Source organism: Dermochelys coriacea, chromosome 1 (assembly GCF_009764565.3).
Source record: "Dermochelys coriacea isolate rDerCor1 chromosome 1, rDerCor1.pri.v4, whole genome shotgun sequence".
Classification (NCBI taxonomy): domain Eukaryota; kingdom Metazoa; phylum Chordata; order Testudines; family Dermochelyidae; genus Dermochelys; species Dermochelys coriacea.
In genome coordinates, this window is record NC_050068.2 from 150,551,578 (window position 1) to 150,568,492 (window position 16,915).

The 16,915-nt window shown below is 41.3% G+C and overlaps 1 protein-coding gene across 1 annotated transcript in view; it reads right to left on the bottom strand.

Moving 5' to 3' along the window:
• The window catches only part of CFAP47 (cilia and flagella associated protein 47), a 638,800-nt gene that overhangs the window by 18,547 nt on the left and 603,338 nt on the right, over window positions 1–16,915 (bottom strand). The gene's annotated exons all lie outside the window — the stretch shown is intronic.

The window sequence follows — 16,915 nt, forward strand, 5'->3', positions numbered from 1 at the left end:
TGATGGTCTTTTTTCATTCCTGACACAAGGCTCCTGCCTGATACATTTTAGGAGAAAATCCCCACCACCCCCACACTCCCATGCCATATTGAGTAGCCAAGTTTGGTGCAGGAATGTTCTATGGTGGTGAGGGGAAGGTTGTGCAACCTCAGTTGAACCACTCTGTGGCAGCCCCTTGTAGCCACTGTCTTCCCTTGCTGATATGGCATCCATGCTCTGTGTGGGTGCTACAGGGTTGCCAAGCATCACACACCTTGCAAGACACTCATGGCCTTGCTTCAAGGCCACCCTCATCCCAACTGCTATTGCATATGTATAACTAGGCTGCTGACAGACTGCAGAGATTCCCCTGCAGTTTCTCCTCAAAGCTGCTATGATGGATTTTACAGGATTTCAGTCTGAGGACGTGGAGCTAAAAGCTGAGCAGGGAAGAGATGGAAGATGACTTGTCCAGATGGTGGGGTAGAGAAAAGGGGTCAGAGTACAATGCAGCAGCTGTATAGAGGGCACAGGTTAGGATGGAAAAATGGAATGGGAGCACAGAGAACAATGGACAGCAGGACTGAAGAAGCAGAGGAAAAATGGGGGAAGGATGGGAGGCACAGACAATAAAATAGAGGAAGGTGTGGGAGGGGAGTCAAAGGAAAAGGGGTGGACACAGGATTGCGGATGATACTTAGACAGCGAAGTGTGAGAGATACTTACAGTGGAGATACTTAGTGGAGTTACATTTTCTATCTATGATTTAACAGTAGGTTGAATATTTTTCAGGTTTTTTTCCCCAATTCCAATTTTCCCCAAGCATCTGGATGGGGTGTAGACACAACTTTGGAACACTGTATATAACCTTCATTTACCTACTGACAACAATGTTGGCTGACTTCAAAGGATCCATCTTCCTCCTGTGTGCACCCAAGTGTGGGCCTGAGTCATAAGCCATTGAACTCTATGGAAGAACTGCCCATTGACTTCAACAAGCTTTGGCTTGATGCCTAAGAGCACTGGGAAATGAGGGAGCTCTCTCTCTCTGGAGCGCATGCAAAAGATAACTTGCTTTACTCACAGCTGTGAGTAAAATCACTTGGCATACACCTAGGCAACTATGGATCCACATAACACTGGAGTCTCTTGCCCAGCCCTGCTATTCCCCTGGCCTGCTCTTGCTCCCAAACGTCACAGTGTAAGAAAGTTCAAGACAGTAAGATAATGCCTGGCAAGCTGGCACACTGTAGATTAACACCTTGGCTTGCTGCACACTTGTTGCAAACTTAGTTACCATGTAGACAACCCAATGAGAACAACACTGGAAGCATCGCATTCATTATGTAGGAAAGATGGCATGTCTCTTTTGGCAGACAACTATAAAAAGACTTCAGTCCTATCCAATTTGTCAATGAAGGTTAAAAGTTCACCTTGCCCTGCGAGATGACACTAGCAGGAAGTTCCACTTTTCCATCTCTCCTATACAGTAAAACCATGACTAGTTTTATCCATTTAATCTAATTTTTAAACCAAAATACATACTGAAATATCTTTAATTTGTGATTTTAAAAAAAACTTTAACTTTCAGTTCAGGTGTAATTGAATTTTTGACATATGTCATATATCTTTGCTTATTTTTGATATTTTTTATTTTCATTTTAAACTTTTCTTAACCATCAGTAACTGTTCTTATCACTGACTACACAGTTGAATTCTGAAGCAATAGAAGATTTTAATCAAAATATAAGTATGACAAAATCAGAAATGACATTGGTACAGCTGCATCTTTTTACGTTTTGTATTCAGCCAAACATTATACAATTTATGACAAGTAGCCAGAAATTTTATCAACTGTATTAAAGCAAATCTTCTGATTTATTCTTGGCATATGAATGGTGAGGGATGTAAAGATTACTCAGCACTTTCCTTTCCAAAGTTTATTCCTTGACATAGTTCATAACTTCTTGAAAGAGTCAAGAAAAAAAAAGCGTAGCTTTTAGTCTCTTCTGTGAATCTCTTGTACTATTTCCCTGAGTTTCATCATTGCTCATTGTTGACTAGTCAGCTTGGGCAAACATGCTTCTGCAGTAATGTTGGTTTGTATATCATATTCCATGGTGTCTCAGTACTCCACTGAAACCAAAATCTAAGGCTGATGTACGTGTCTTAATGATGACAGTAGATTTTTTTGCTACCTTTCTGACTAGATAATTGAGGATAAAAAAAAACAAATAAAATCCATCTCTCCTGCAAGGGATTTTTTGACTCTTGATTCTTCTTTACTCCACAGAACTATCTCTGACCATGATGTTGTATGGGTTTTTTTTCTCTGAAAGCAGTAATTCAATAATCTATTTCTGAAAATGTGTGTTTTGAAAGGATTCCTGAGATGCTATCACAGCTTCTCCTCTACTAACTTTGCATGTGGATCGTTTGATCAACTCCTTTGGTCTACTGGAAGTTTTTCAGAAATTACAGTATTGCATGGACCCCAATGATCTGGATCGCGAATGGAGTAGAATCAGTAGATATCTGTGTCGCCTGTCATAATTTTCAGCAGGAATACTAGAAATGGAAATTCGAAACAGGTTCATAAACTCTTCACCTGTGCAGAGGACTGGGATTAAGTCTCTCTCCAATGTGTTATTGGTGTCAGGATTCCAACACAGGCAGTCAGGACCCTGGGTCAGAGCAGGAGCAAACCTGAGCTAGGGAATAGAGGAGGAGGGTGTAGTCAGATTCTAAGCCAAGGTCGATACTCAGAATCAGAGTCTGAGTCAGGTTTCAGGGTCCAAGTCAGGAGGCGAAGTCCAAATCAAGCCGAGGTCAAAGCCAGAAGTTCAGGAGCAAGGAGTGGTCATGGCAGGTACAGGACATCTGCACTGTTGCCTGGACACCTCCTGGAATACCCCTTTGGCTTCCTGCCCTCTATAAACCTATTGAGAGCCATGGGTTTGCTGCCTGTCAGCCCCCTTGAGACAAGACTTCCCAGGGTCTGTGTTCACAGCAGGTCTTGGACAGTGGCACTAGCTGTTTATAGCTGCAGCTATGTGGCAGTGTAGAGATGCTGGCAGCTCTGCAGGCCTGGGTTCTAGACCCTCAGGGCCTTACATTTGCATGGCAATCTGAAAAATAAATCTGATGATCTGTGATTGTGACAGGTGGTACTGATAACCTACTGTGGATTTCCTTAACGGTAACACAACTGAAGGAACAGAAGTTTGCTTCCAGACAAGACACTGGCAAAAACATTCTGCATTAAGAAATTATGGTGGGGTGGCAAGCTCTATTTCTTCCTCAGAAAAATCTTTGGTTTCAAACTTGTCATTCACTCTGACATGCTCTCTGTTAGTTCTGTCCAGAGAGAAAAATGATGTTTTCCGAGAGTACCTGTACGTGGTGGGTGTGTCTTGTATCCACAGCTCTCCAGATTGCAAGATGTTCTGTTCTGAATACACACTGACAGAGTCCCACACCGCATCTACTTTCGTTGAGGAAAGGCTCAATCTGATTTTGAACCGTCTGCTCTGGCTATTTATTCATGCCACTGCTGCTCAGTTGTCATAGCTGGCAAAGATATATCAATATAGATTTTCAATCACAGGTCAGAAAAGGCTAATTCAACAGCCAAAATTTGGAGAATATTGGAGCAACTGATATTCATATGTTCAAGATCATGTCCAGATGTGGGAGCTCCGGGATGGGAATCCAGTAGGAACAAATGAAATCCATTTGTACAAGAGATAAGATGACTTTACCGTTTTCAGATTAAATTCAAATCTGGGAGACCTGGAGAAATTTATGAGTGGGATTGTATGATGGGATTGCTTGTTAGGGTGGGAGGTTTTGGCAGCCCTGATGGCCCCTTCCAGTTTATGTCTTATGCTCCTAAATATCATGCTTCAGGGCTTCAGCCTGCCACCCACAGAGGTCAGGTAGGGATTTTTACCCCATAGTGTATTCTGGGGTTTTTTGGTCTCCTTCCTCTGAAGCATCAGAGATGGCTGTGGCTGAACATGGAACACTGGACTGAGTGGGCCAGTGCTCTCAGGTGGCACCAAGCAGTCTTTCTCTCATGTGCTCCACTGGCTGGCCCCTGCTTGGGATCTAACTGATCACTGTGTGGGATCTGAAAGGAATTTTCCCCGTGGTTAGATTGGCAGTGACCTTGGCAACTTTTCACCTTCCCCTGCAGCATGGAAGGCAGGTAACTTTCCAGGATTATCTGTCTATAGCTTACTTAATGGAAATCTCTTCACCAGTCCTCACTTGGTGTTATTTGAAAGGCAGGGTGAACAAGTGCAGAATTAAATTGTCTTTTCCTTTAATATAAAGGAGATGGTGTATGAAGGCAGGATTAAGAAAGACAAGTGTGATTCCAAACATAGGGATAGAGTTAAATGGGTAAATCTGTAGTGAACAGCCCTTCTTACTGCATTCCATTAATTCCTAGATTTTGAGGCCATTCTGATCATCTACTCTCACCTTCTGCATAACAAAGGCCAGGGGTTTTCCCTGAATAAATTTCTGCTTCATCTCCAGTAGCTGTAGACCCATATCTAGAGCACATCTTTTTGAAAAACATGTAACCGTGGTGCCCAAATTTTCAGTGATTTAAAATCCACCGTATCTCTTGGTAAGTTCTTCAAATAGTTCATTGCCTTTACTGTTATGTCTGCATATTACTTCTAGTCTGCATTTGCTGAGCTTCAGCTTCTAGCCACTGGATCTTATTATACTTTGGCCTAATGGATTGAAGAACCTTCTATTAAATTTTCTTATGTTGGTACTTTATAGATTGTGATAAAGTCATCCCTTCTGGTTGTTAAACTATACCAACTGAGCTCTTTGAGTCTCTCACTATAAGGTGTGTTTTCCAATCCTTTAATCATTCTTTTGGCAATTCTCTGAAACCTCTTCACTTTTTCAATTTCCTAGTTAGACACCAGGACTGCACACAGAATTCCAGTAGCAACCACGTCAATTCCAAATACAGAGGTAATACATCCTCCCTACTTCTAATCGATAGCCTTCATGTCCAACAATTGCATAAGCCCTTTTAGCCACAGTATTGCCCTGGGAGCTCATGTTCAGTTGATTATCTACCATTATCTCCATGACTGATCAGATGAGTCTGCACTGTATTGTGGGAGATACAGTCCTCCAGGAAGGCAGGCCCATAGGAGACAATGGGCCCAAATTATAACTCCCATAAGGCAATGCATTAGAGAAACACAGTTTAATATTCTGACTTGGAAGGAAACCTTTTCGGTCAATTCAACAAAACTAAATGAAATTAAACATTTTGATTTCAGGAATGTAAAAATGTATTGTTTCAACTGAAAATGTCTAATGATAGTGTTTTGACATTTCCAAATAGAATTTTTCTGAATTAATAATCTGAAAATTTTCAAAATTCACCTTTTCCTTCTGTTTCAAGACAAAACAAATGTTGAAATGCTGGAATTCCCTGTGGGATGGAAATTCCAAATTTCACTCAGCTCATAGCAACAAGCATATATGTTGTTGGTTGAGGTTTTATTCTATTTACATCTAAGAAATATAATCAAGCCATGATCACTGGCACCTAAGCAACCAGTAATATTTATTTTTGTGATCAATTCTGTGTGTGTCAAGATTAGGTGTAATATAAAATTCAGCTCTAGAGGTCTAATCCACAATTCTAATAGACTTCCCTCAGAAAGTGTACTGATTACAAGCAGTATTAAAAGGACACAGTCATCTTAATTCCTATAGACACCATCAGTCTTAGCTCCTAGCATAGGGACAATAGGCCCTATTAGAAGACACAAATCTCAGTGTGTCATTGTTTATAACAGCTGTTAATTACTTTCCAAGTGAACAGTGAGTGTACTTTGTCCCACTACAGAAAAAAGGGGAGGTAAATACTTAAATACCCAAAATCGGTTGTGCCTTGAAGTGAAGTCAGTACTGTAATAGCCTACAGTAGTATACTGACTGTAGGACCTTCTCCTCCATTCCTTTCTCTAAAAACATTTAATATGAGGTATTTTTTTAAAGAGAAAAATACAGTACAAAACTTGAGACGGGATAGTAAACGGAAGTTTTATGGGGTATTTTCTACAACTGCAATTACTTTAAAAGAAAATTTCAAAGAACTGTAGTAAAATAAACCATTTAATTGCTTACATTTTATAGCTTACATTTTACTATAAATGGAACAGCAACTATGTTGTTGAAAAGTAACATGTTTTGTGAGACTAGCAACATGGTTTCTACTATCAGGTAGTTAAAAAATGCTGAACTGGAGTTTACATTTGATAATTAGTTTATAGTGAGTCAGTGGTTCTGCTCAATTTGCTAATGTTCTGAATGCTGGGCTGTGAGCAAAATGGTTAAATGCAGGATTTTTTTTTTTTGGTCAATGATAATAAATCTATTCCTCTTCTGCTTAAATACTGGTTTGAGAAATCAGAATTATTTTATTTTATAAATATGTAACATTAAAAAAATTAAACTGTTGAGTTCTTTTTCTGACTATTAAACTAGTAGTGTATCTGACTTAAAGATGGGTCTCTTAGCACTGGGGTTTCATATTGCCAGTATGACTTTTCATCAACATGACTATGTCCTTCAGAAGGTTCAGAAATGTCAAATGCAAACAACACCCCCCTAATTTCAATTAGAATTTGCAACTTATTAAATGCTGGGAATTGCTTTTCGAGATAGTAGCCTTCTTTTAGAAATACAGCTCTTGCAAATAATTCATTTAGAAGCACCAAGGTTTCTGCGGGAAAACCAAACAGCTTTAGAAAGCATACCTATTCACCTGGCTATGTCTGTTCTATACATTCTAGTCAACTCTGTGAAAGCGATGGTTTGAGGCATACCCATTACTCTTTAGGAAAAAAAGCATTGTCTATAAAAACTATCAGTGCCCCCTTTTTTCCCCCCCTTTCAACTTGAGGATGTAGGAGAATGCAAAAGAACCTCTACGTAACTTCAGTAAGGCCAGCCCTGCTTTGTACTATGCAGCAGAGCAGCAAATAATTGTTTCCAAAATGGGCTTATTTGAAAAAAAAAAAAAACACACACTATACTGTAATTGATTCACCAAATCCAACAATGAAACCAATGTGTTTTTTTCAGCCTGAAGCTTTACCCAACCTCAACTCTCTTTCATGGTTAGATAGGCCCTTGCCCTTGAAAATGACACCTATCTCCTCTTATTACAGATACAGGTTCTTCAGTTTTAAGATGTAGAACTTGCTGCTTTAAGTTTAATGCTGTTCTTGGAATTCGCCCTGCATTGCATCTCAGAGGGGCCACTGCATCGCTAAGCTTACAACATCCCTTCTTCATTGTGAAGTCTCAAATGAAGGGAGAAGTCCTTTGGATAAGTTCCCTGGGCTTTGCAATAGCAATTTTAGTCTCAATACTACTCTTGGTACCAACACTTAGTTTACCATGAATGGACAGACACACAAAAAAGCTTTCAATGCATTATTTTAAATTCTATGTACATATTATAATGGGGGATACACAAATCATGATACATAAATGCAGGTATTCTGACTGTGCCAGTTAAATTTGGAAAGCCTTTAAAGAGTTTCACTTCCTTTTAACAAGGAACTAATGGAATGAGCTACATTAATTGAAATACAGCATTAAACTAATTAGTACTAATTAGTACTGCTCTGTGATGTCATCTAATAGCGTGAAACCAGCTCTACAAATAAATAGCCACCAATTCAACCAGCAAAATGTTGCTGAGGAAAAACTTCAGATATAAAAGATAGAATGAAAACATTGCCCCTACAGCAGTCAATGAGGTCTGCTGATTGAATGTAGCTGAGGTAATATAAATAGCAGGAAAACACATGGATTGCATTAGGATTCAATGTGGGACAGGCACTGATACTTATAATTAATAGAAATAAATTTTTATAAGCTATTACCCTTTGTTTTATCTTAAAATCTATTATGCAGGGGAATAAGATTTAAAGTATATAGGATTTTAGTGCTTGTAAAACAAGCATAGAAAGGTTATAGTAGTCAATGTAAAAAAAAAGTCAGTGCAATCCATGTTCATTTAAACTTAAAAAAGCAAAGACATTTAGCATTAAGATTCTCAAAAGAACATGAACTTCCCCATGTCACAATCATGAAACATTGCACAGTGCACCATACTATTAAGCAAATTTTATGTATTTAATAAATATACTTAAATTATGGGAACTGCTCATATGTCAATTAAATCAGAGCTTGAATCTGTTAGGTCTCTGAATATTAATTCTCACAATACCTTTCTGAGGGAAGAAATATTAACAATTTACATATGAACAAAAGAAACTGAGCCACAGCAGAGAAGTTAAAGTGATTTGCCCAAGGTCAAACAGTGAGTCATCAGCATAGTTGGTCCCCAGACTCTTAAACCTGTGCTCTGACCTCTAAATTACATTTGTTTTCTAAGTAGAACTTGCCAAGCCTCGTGATTTCTGGTTCATAAGAAATTTCAGTTTTTTAAATTTTTGGGTTAATTTTGACTCAGACAGAAACCAATTTTTTTTAATTTTCACAAACTGGCAATTCTGAAATTTTGGTTTCAGAAGCACCAACACATGATGTTTCTGAAACAAAATATGCTTCCCAGGACCAGGATGCTGCGTGAAATTTTAAGTCTTGCAGCTCTCTGGGCTGCATGGTTGCCTGCAGCAGACTCAGGAGCTGAATCCCAGCTCAAACTGGAGTTCTCAGTTCTACCAGTGGGGGGCATGGATCCATGTTCACATTGCACTCCTGTCAGTACCTGGCCCAGGACGGAGAAGCTAAGGATCCAACTAGCGGGACAAATTTGGTGATGAATCCTGGTCACATGCCACCTGAGGCACGTTGCACATATACTAAGAAGAAGTACTACCAGTTTCCTTGATGTGGATGTGGGAGCCTAGACCTAAAAGCACCAGCTGCAGCTCAGTCTTTGAGAACTTCCAGGCTCCTTGTGATAAGCTGGTGGAAACTAAGCTTCTATTAGAACTGAAGCTCCCAATCCACATGGTGTGGCTGCTAAGGAGCTGCAGACCATGGAAACGCTATGTGGACTGCCCAGGACCAAGAACCTCAGGTTTTCAGGGTCTGTGGCTCCATAGCAGTCCTGCCATGCCATGGCTTCCTGCTGTGAAACCAAGAGTCTGAAAACCCTGAGAGCTTCCAGGCTCCTGGCCGCAGAGTTGAAAGCCAGGAAGCCCTGCCTCAGGCCAGCAGTCTTAGAGTTTAGGCTAGGCTAGTGGCTCTATGGAAGCCTGGGGTCCATAGCAGCACACCAGATGAACTGACCAGAAACTACGCAGGTTTCTGACAGAACAACGGATTTGCTTGCAGTCATGGACCTCTCAATTTTATTACCAGTTTTGCAACTGACTTACTGTGAAACCTTAGTGCAGTCACAGCCTCAGTTTCCCTACTTGTAAAATTAGTATAATAGTAAATCTTCCTAAACTGGATAATGTTACGTAAGTCTAAAGTACTACCATAATTCATTACCTAGAATTATTTTCTGAGAGTTACAATAGGTTGTGCAAATCAAGGTTCCACACATGGAGAGCAGGCATCATCTTCTAAATTCATCAAAATTGTTTTAATAATAAACTAAGTAGTGTTAGATGCTTACACCTAGACCACTACAGAGCAAATTTCCTTCCTCATTCCAGAAATTAGAATTTGGGAGAGTTCAAGAAAGTTGAACGTATCTCCAACATTTGAAGTCATGGTACTCTAAATGGGTTAGTGCTCCATAGAAGAAATACTTTCAGTTTCTCCCCTTCCCCACAAGACAGTAATATAACAAGTGACCACAACTGTATTAGAGGATTTTATAAATGCTGCTAACATAAACCTCTGTGTCCAATTAATGATTTTCTGTTGCAGGAGTTGATGACTCTGAAATATGACCTTTTAATATTGATTCGAATGCTTCTGGTCTAATTGTAACTCTAAATCTCTCCTCCATATTTCTCTAAGGCTATCCTAATTCTAGCCTATACATGAGATTACAATCCTATCTACTATATACCATAATTTCCAAGCCATATATATACTATACATATTAATAGTGACAGTGCCTTAGTTATACTTGTCATTAAAGCATCTTTTTCTATTGGAAGCACCACACATTCACCATTATTGCCTAAACTGATTTTTTTCCTCAGACTGATAATGATATGACTCTTCAAAGGAAGGGAAATATTGCTTAAACCTATATTTATTGTTTCAAATCCAACCAAGCCAAAATGCCATCATCAATTATTTCTAATGATGGAAGATTTCAGATTGGTCTCTTTTTAAGTGTATAAGGTTTTAGCATAAATATTTTAAACACTGAGAACCACATATCCTGGGCATGAGTTACCGTGGATAGAATGGAAAAATTATTATTCTAGCAGTCCTAAAACCTAAAGGCATGGTGAGAGGTAGCAGCAGAAGCAGCCTCTTCCCTAAATGCATCCAGACAGGTTCAAACCAAAATAGGACTTGTCTAATCATAAAGGCTTTATGACAGAAAAGTAAATTGGGGGATCTAAATTCTCTTTTGTAACTAAAAGATACAAATTTTTAATGAGAATTTGAATAATTTATCTCCCCCATAAAAATGTTTTGAATAGTTGGTTAATTCTATTAGTAGTATGATTGAATATCAAGGGAAGAGAATTAAAGTGGTAGAATAATGTGGATATGATGTTCATTTGAATTAAATTAATCCTTCCCTACAGTGAACAATTTAAATGACTCCATTTGTCAAAAGCTAGAGTTATGGTATTATTGGGTCTAGGATAAGTTTAATATCTTGTGGACATGGTGAAATTATATTATATATAAAATAAATAAATGTTTTGGTGAATATTTATGCCCTGATTCACCGAAGCAATTAAGTACATTCTTAACATTAAGTATGTGATTAATCCCATTCCTATTCAACAGAGCATTGAAAGTATATATGTAATCTATATCATAAAATCACAGGATAGTCACTCTGAAGCCTAGAATGTCTGTTGAGTCAATGTGAAGCAGTGGAAACATCTACAACAGTGGTTCTCAACCTGCAGTCCATGGGCCACTTGCAGCCCAATCAGCTAATTTGCATCCAACAATTACATTGGTTGTCTGAAGGAGACTGAACAGATAATGGATTACTTGGCCCATCTGCCACAGTTCTTCAAAATTACCCATACAACACTACAACCAGCACCAACAATAACCTCAAAAACACACAGCCCCTCACTGTAGCATACTTCCTCATTTGCACCTGCACCAATCAGCATTAATCTTCCAGGGTTGCCATTCTGTGTGTGACTCTGAAGACTACAATGTCTCTGACTCAGTGTGAAGCAATGGAAACAACTACAAATACAGTTGAGAGCTCTTTTTGTTTAAAATAGCAGCAGGTTCAATGACTGGGCCCTGTGAGAGCCGGATGGGATGTTAGAGGCCAAAGGTTCGGTGGCAGCTGGAATGCAACAGTTGATCAGAGGAGGAGGGAGTAACAGCTATGTGGGGTGACAGAGCTGGTTGTGCCTCCAGCCAGGGGGCAGCTCTGCGCACAGGCTTTGGGGACCATGTACAAACAGCAACATGGCTCCCTACAAGTATGCAAACAACAGCCCATATACAGAGGCGATGCTAGGGAGGGGCAGGAATGGTCACATGCCTGTCCCCAGACACCTGGGGGCCACATTCCAGAGGGGGTGGGGAGATACAGCTGTGCTCAGGTACCTGCCTCAGGTCAGAAGGAAAATATCTTGCCTGTGCTCTGTGGCTGCTTGCCTTGCCCTGCCCTGCCTCAGGGAAAGAGGATCAGGGGAGGGAGGAAGGGAGGGAGCAGGGAGGAAGGGGGAGCTGTTGGGGATGATTGTGGGGAACGTGGGGGGAAACGGGGGGACAGCATAGGTCAGGGCTAGGAGTCTTGTGGGGCAGGGTGGCCGCAGCAAGGCAACAGCCATGTGGCCTGGATGGATGGGCATCTGGGAGGGTAGCAGGGCCAGAGGCTAGCAGTGTGTGTGTGTGGGGGGGTGTTTGGGGGAGAAATAAACCCATGGAGGATGGAAGGGCTCAGGGAGGGAGGAAGGGGGGGCACCATGGACACTGGGGATGATCGTGGGGGGAGGACGGGGGACAGCATAGACCACAGCTGGGAGTCTGGTGGGTGGGGAGTGGCTGTAGTAAGGAAACAGCCATGTGGCCTGGATGGATGGGCATCTGTTTTTTGTTTTTGTTTTTAAAGACTGAAACAAAGAGAAGCACTGAGCACGTCTCTGGCTTGTAAGAAAAGAGTGGAGTAGAGTCTGTGTATGTAGTGGTAGCCCAGGGGCGAATGCTTGCTCACTCCATTACCCTCTCAGAACCCCAAGTTAGAATTAAAATAGCCCGGATTTCCTCCCTCACATGATGAATCCCTTAGGATTAATTATGGTAGGGCCACAATTCCCACAGATTTTCTGTTCATGCCATCATGTCTGCAGACAAGTGAACTTCACCTTGCTAAGGCCCCTACTATTGGGGTTGACAAGAGCAGCTCTAGGCCATGGGCCAGCTGAATCTTTAGGCTGGAATATAACTGCTTGAGCGCTCTGGTTGGATGCTCAAATGGTTTGAACTGGGACTTTCTAACATGCCCAGTGCCCCTTCCTTGTTTCCTTGCCCCTCTTTTGAATGGGCAGGTCTAAACTGGGACAATAGGCAGTTTTTAAAAACATGTTTGCTAACATGCTTGAACTATCACATTTTTCAATACAACCTATTTCCTAGTCTAGACAGGGTGGGTCAATGCCATATCCCCACATTCCATACTTCCCTCAGGTATAGGCTTTAAAGAGGGAAATTGCTCTGTCATATAGTAAGCAGGGCTGTGGGTGTGTTTTCCAGCAATGACAGGTTTCAGAGTAGCAGCTGTGTTAGTCTGTATTCGCAAAAAGAAAAGGAGGACTTGTGGCACCTTAGAGACTAACAAATTTATTTGAGCATAAGCTTTTGTGAGCTACAGCTCACTTCATCAGATGCATTCAGTGGAAAATACAGTGGGGAGATTTATATACACACACACACAGAACATGAAACAACGGGTTTTATCATACACACTGTAAGGAGAGTGATCACTTAAGATGAGCTATTACCAGCAGGAAGGCGGGGGAGGGGGGAAGGAGGAAAACCTTTTGTGGTGATAATCAAGATGGGTCATTCCTAGCAGTTAACAAGAACGTCTGAGGAACAGTGGAGGGTGGGGGGGGAGAAATAACATGGGGAAATAGTTTTACTTTGTGTAATGACCCATCCACTCTCAGTCTCTATTTCAAGCCTAAGTTAATTGTATCCAGTTTGCAAATTAATTCCAATTCAGCAGTCTCTCGTTGGAGTCTGTTTTTGAAGCTTTTTTGTTGAAGTATTGCCACTTTTAAGTTTGTAATCAAGTGACCAGAGAGATTGAAGTGTTCTCCGACTGGTTTTTGAATGTTATAATTCTTGACGTCTGATTTGTGTCCATTTATTCTTTTACGTAGAGACTGTCCAGTTTGACCAATGTACCTGGCAGAGAGGCATTACTGGCACATGATGGCATATATCACATTGGTAGATGCGCAGGTGAACGAGCCTCTGATAGTGCGGCTGATGTGATTAGGCCCTATGATGGTGTCCCCTGAATAGATATGTGGACAGAGTTGGCAACGGGCTTTGTTGCAAGGATAGGTTCCTGGGTTAGTGGTTCTGTTGTGTGGTGTGTGGTTGCTGGTGAGTATTTGCTTCAGGTTGGGGGGCTATCTCTAAGCAAGGACTGGCCCGTCTCCCAAGATCTGTGAGAGTGATGGGTCATCCTTCAGGATAGGTTGTAGATCCTTGATGATGCGTTGGAGAGGTTTTAGTTGGGGGCTGAAGGTGATGGCTAGTGGCGTTCTGTTATTTTCTTTGTTGGGCCTGTCCTGTAGTAGGTGACTTCTGGGTACTCTTCTGGCTCTGTCAATCTGTTTCTTCACTTCTGCAGGTGTGTATTGTAGTTGTAAGAGTGCATGATAGAGATCTTGTAGGTGTTTGTCTCTATCTGAGGGGTTGGAGCAAATGCAGTTATATCATAGAGCTTGGCTGTAGACAATGGATCATATGGTGTGATCTGGATGAAAGCTAGAGGCATGTAGGTAGGAATAGTGGTCAGTAGGTTTCCAATATAGGGTGGTGTTTATGTGACCATCGCATATTAGCACCGTAGTGTCCAGGAAGTGGATCTCTTGTGTGGACTGGTCCAGGCTGAGAGTGATGGTGGGATGGAAATTGTTGAAATCATGGTGGAATTCCTCAAGGGCTTCTTTTCCATGGGTCCAGATGATGAAGATGTCATCAGTGTAGCGCAAGTAGAGTAGGGGCATTAGGAGACGAGAGCTGAGGAAGCGTTGTTCTAAGTCAGCCATAAAAATGTTGGCATACTGTGGGGCCATGCAGGTAACCATCACAGTGCCACTGATTTGAAGGTATACATTGTCCCCAAATGTGAAATAGTTATGGGTGAGGACAAAGTCACAAAGTTCAGCCACCAGGTTAGCCGTGACATTATCGGGGATACTGTTTCTGACAGCTTGTAGTCCATCTTTGTGTGGAATGTTGGTGTAGAGGGCTTCTACATCCATAGTGGCTAGGATGGTGTTTTTAGGAAGATCACCAATGGATTGTAGTTTCCTCAGGAAGTCAGTGGTATCTCGAAGATAGCTGGGAGTGCTGGTAACGTAGGGCCTGAGGAGGGAGTCTACATAGCCAGACAATCCTGCTGTCAGTGTGCCAATGGAATGTCAGATGATGGGGCGTCCAAGATTTCGAGGTTTATGGATCTTGAGTAGCAGAATACCCCAGGTCGGGGTTCCAGGGGTGCATCTGTGCGGATTTGTTCTTGTGCTTTTTCAGGGAGTTTCTTGAGCAAATGCTGTAGTTTCTTTTGGTAACCCTCAGTGGGATCAGAGGGTAATGGCTTGTATAAAGTGGTGTTGGAGAGCTGCCTAGTAGCCTCTTGTTCATATTCCGACCTATTCATGATGACAACAGCACCTCCTTTGTCATCCTTTTTGATTATGATGTCAGAGTTGTTTCTGAGGCTGTGGATGGCATTGTGTTCTGCACGGCTGAGGTTATGGGGCAAGTGATGCTGCTTTTCCATAATTTCAGCCCGTGCACGTCGGCGGAAGCACTCTATGTAGAAGTCCAGTCTGTTGTTTCGACCTTCAGGAGGAGTCCACCCAGAATCCTTCTTTTTGTAGTGTTGGTAGGAAGGTCTCTGTGGGTTAATATATTGTTCAGAGGTGTGTTGGAAATATTCCTTGAGTCGGAGATGTCGAAAATAGGATTCTAGGTCACCACAGAACTGTATCATGTTCGTGGGGGTGGAGGGGCAAAAGGAGAGGCCCTGAGATAGGACAGATTCTTCTGCTGGGCTAAGAGTATAGTTGGATAGATTAACAATATTGCTGGGTGGGTTAATGGAACCACTGTTGTGGCCCCTTGTGGCATGTGGTAGTTTAGACAGTTTAGTGTCCTTTTTCTTTTGTACAGCAGCAAAGCATGTGTTGTAGATGGCTTGTCTAGTTTTTGTAAAGTCCAGCCATGATGAAGTTTGTGTGGAAGGTTGGTTCTTTATGAGAGTATCCAGTTTTGAGAGCTCATTCTTAATCTTTCCCAGTTTGCTGTAGAGGATGTTGTTCAGGTGGTTCCGCAGTTTCTTTGAGAGTATTTTCCACTGTATTTTCCACCGAATGCATCCAATGAAGTGAGCTGTAGCTCATGAAAGCTTATGCTCAAATAAATTTGTTAGTCTCTAAGGTGCCACAAGTACTCCTTTTCTTTTTTCCAGCAATGTGTCTTTTGGTTTTCATTATTCACCCTCTCTCGTAGTCTTGAGACAGAAGCAGTCGCTGACTGTAGGCTCCTCTGGGAGCCACAAACCCCTCTCCTGTTTTTGCTGGGAGTATGATTTGTATCCAATGCTGGAAGAGCTGTAAAGCATGTTTAGCTGATGGACTCCTTTCACGCTATTCCCTTAGCAGCACATTCTGAGGTGACACCTCATTTCTATGTAAAGTCTTTTGATTGAAGAAGTTTGGACAGGTCAGGTGGTTTGTTTGCATTAGCACTCTGGTTTCTGTAGGTCTACAGCATATGCACCCTATTTCCATAGTAGCATTTTGGTGGTCTTGCTATGTAACAAGAGAGCCACTTCCAGCTCACATTGGAAACACAGAAAGTAGCACTGATGGCAATGTTTTCACTGCAAAGAGTTTGCCAAGAAAGGATAAGGACAAAGTGTTGTCAGCTGCTCTCTCCCACCAGGTGCAAAGTACACAACAGGTATGCACCAATCCTGAGTATCACCTTACTGCACCCATCCCTGCAGTCGCTGAGTGTTATATGGATACATACTTCAATATTATTTCTATTACAATACATCAATACCTAATAGGGGCTTACACATTACAAGCTCTGAAAATACTGTATACAGAGTGGGGTATTAGAAGGTATGCTGTATTGTATATTCTGGCGGGTTGGAAGGTATGGCATATTGTGTACAGTGTATTGTGTACAGGAATATTGGAAGGTACACTACTGTATTGTATACTTTGAGGTACTGAAAGGTATGGCATACTGTTGCACTTTGAAAGCTAGGGGTATAATTAATCTGTTGTAATTTCACTGGTGTCAGTGAAATTACATCAGGGTCAAACTGGCCTAGTAGATTGAATTCTTTTTCTGTACTGCTGCAAAAATACCTTATGGCTTACATTGTTCCAGAAATCCTCAGCAAACATACAGTTAGTTATTGTTTGTTCCCTGCACGTTAGTGTAACAGAAACTAAAATGAAAAGAGGAATTTAAGGCTTAAGCCATAAAGCAAGCAGGTCAAATGTATCATTGAAGTGACTGAACAACG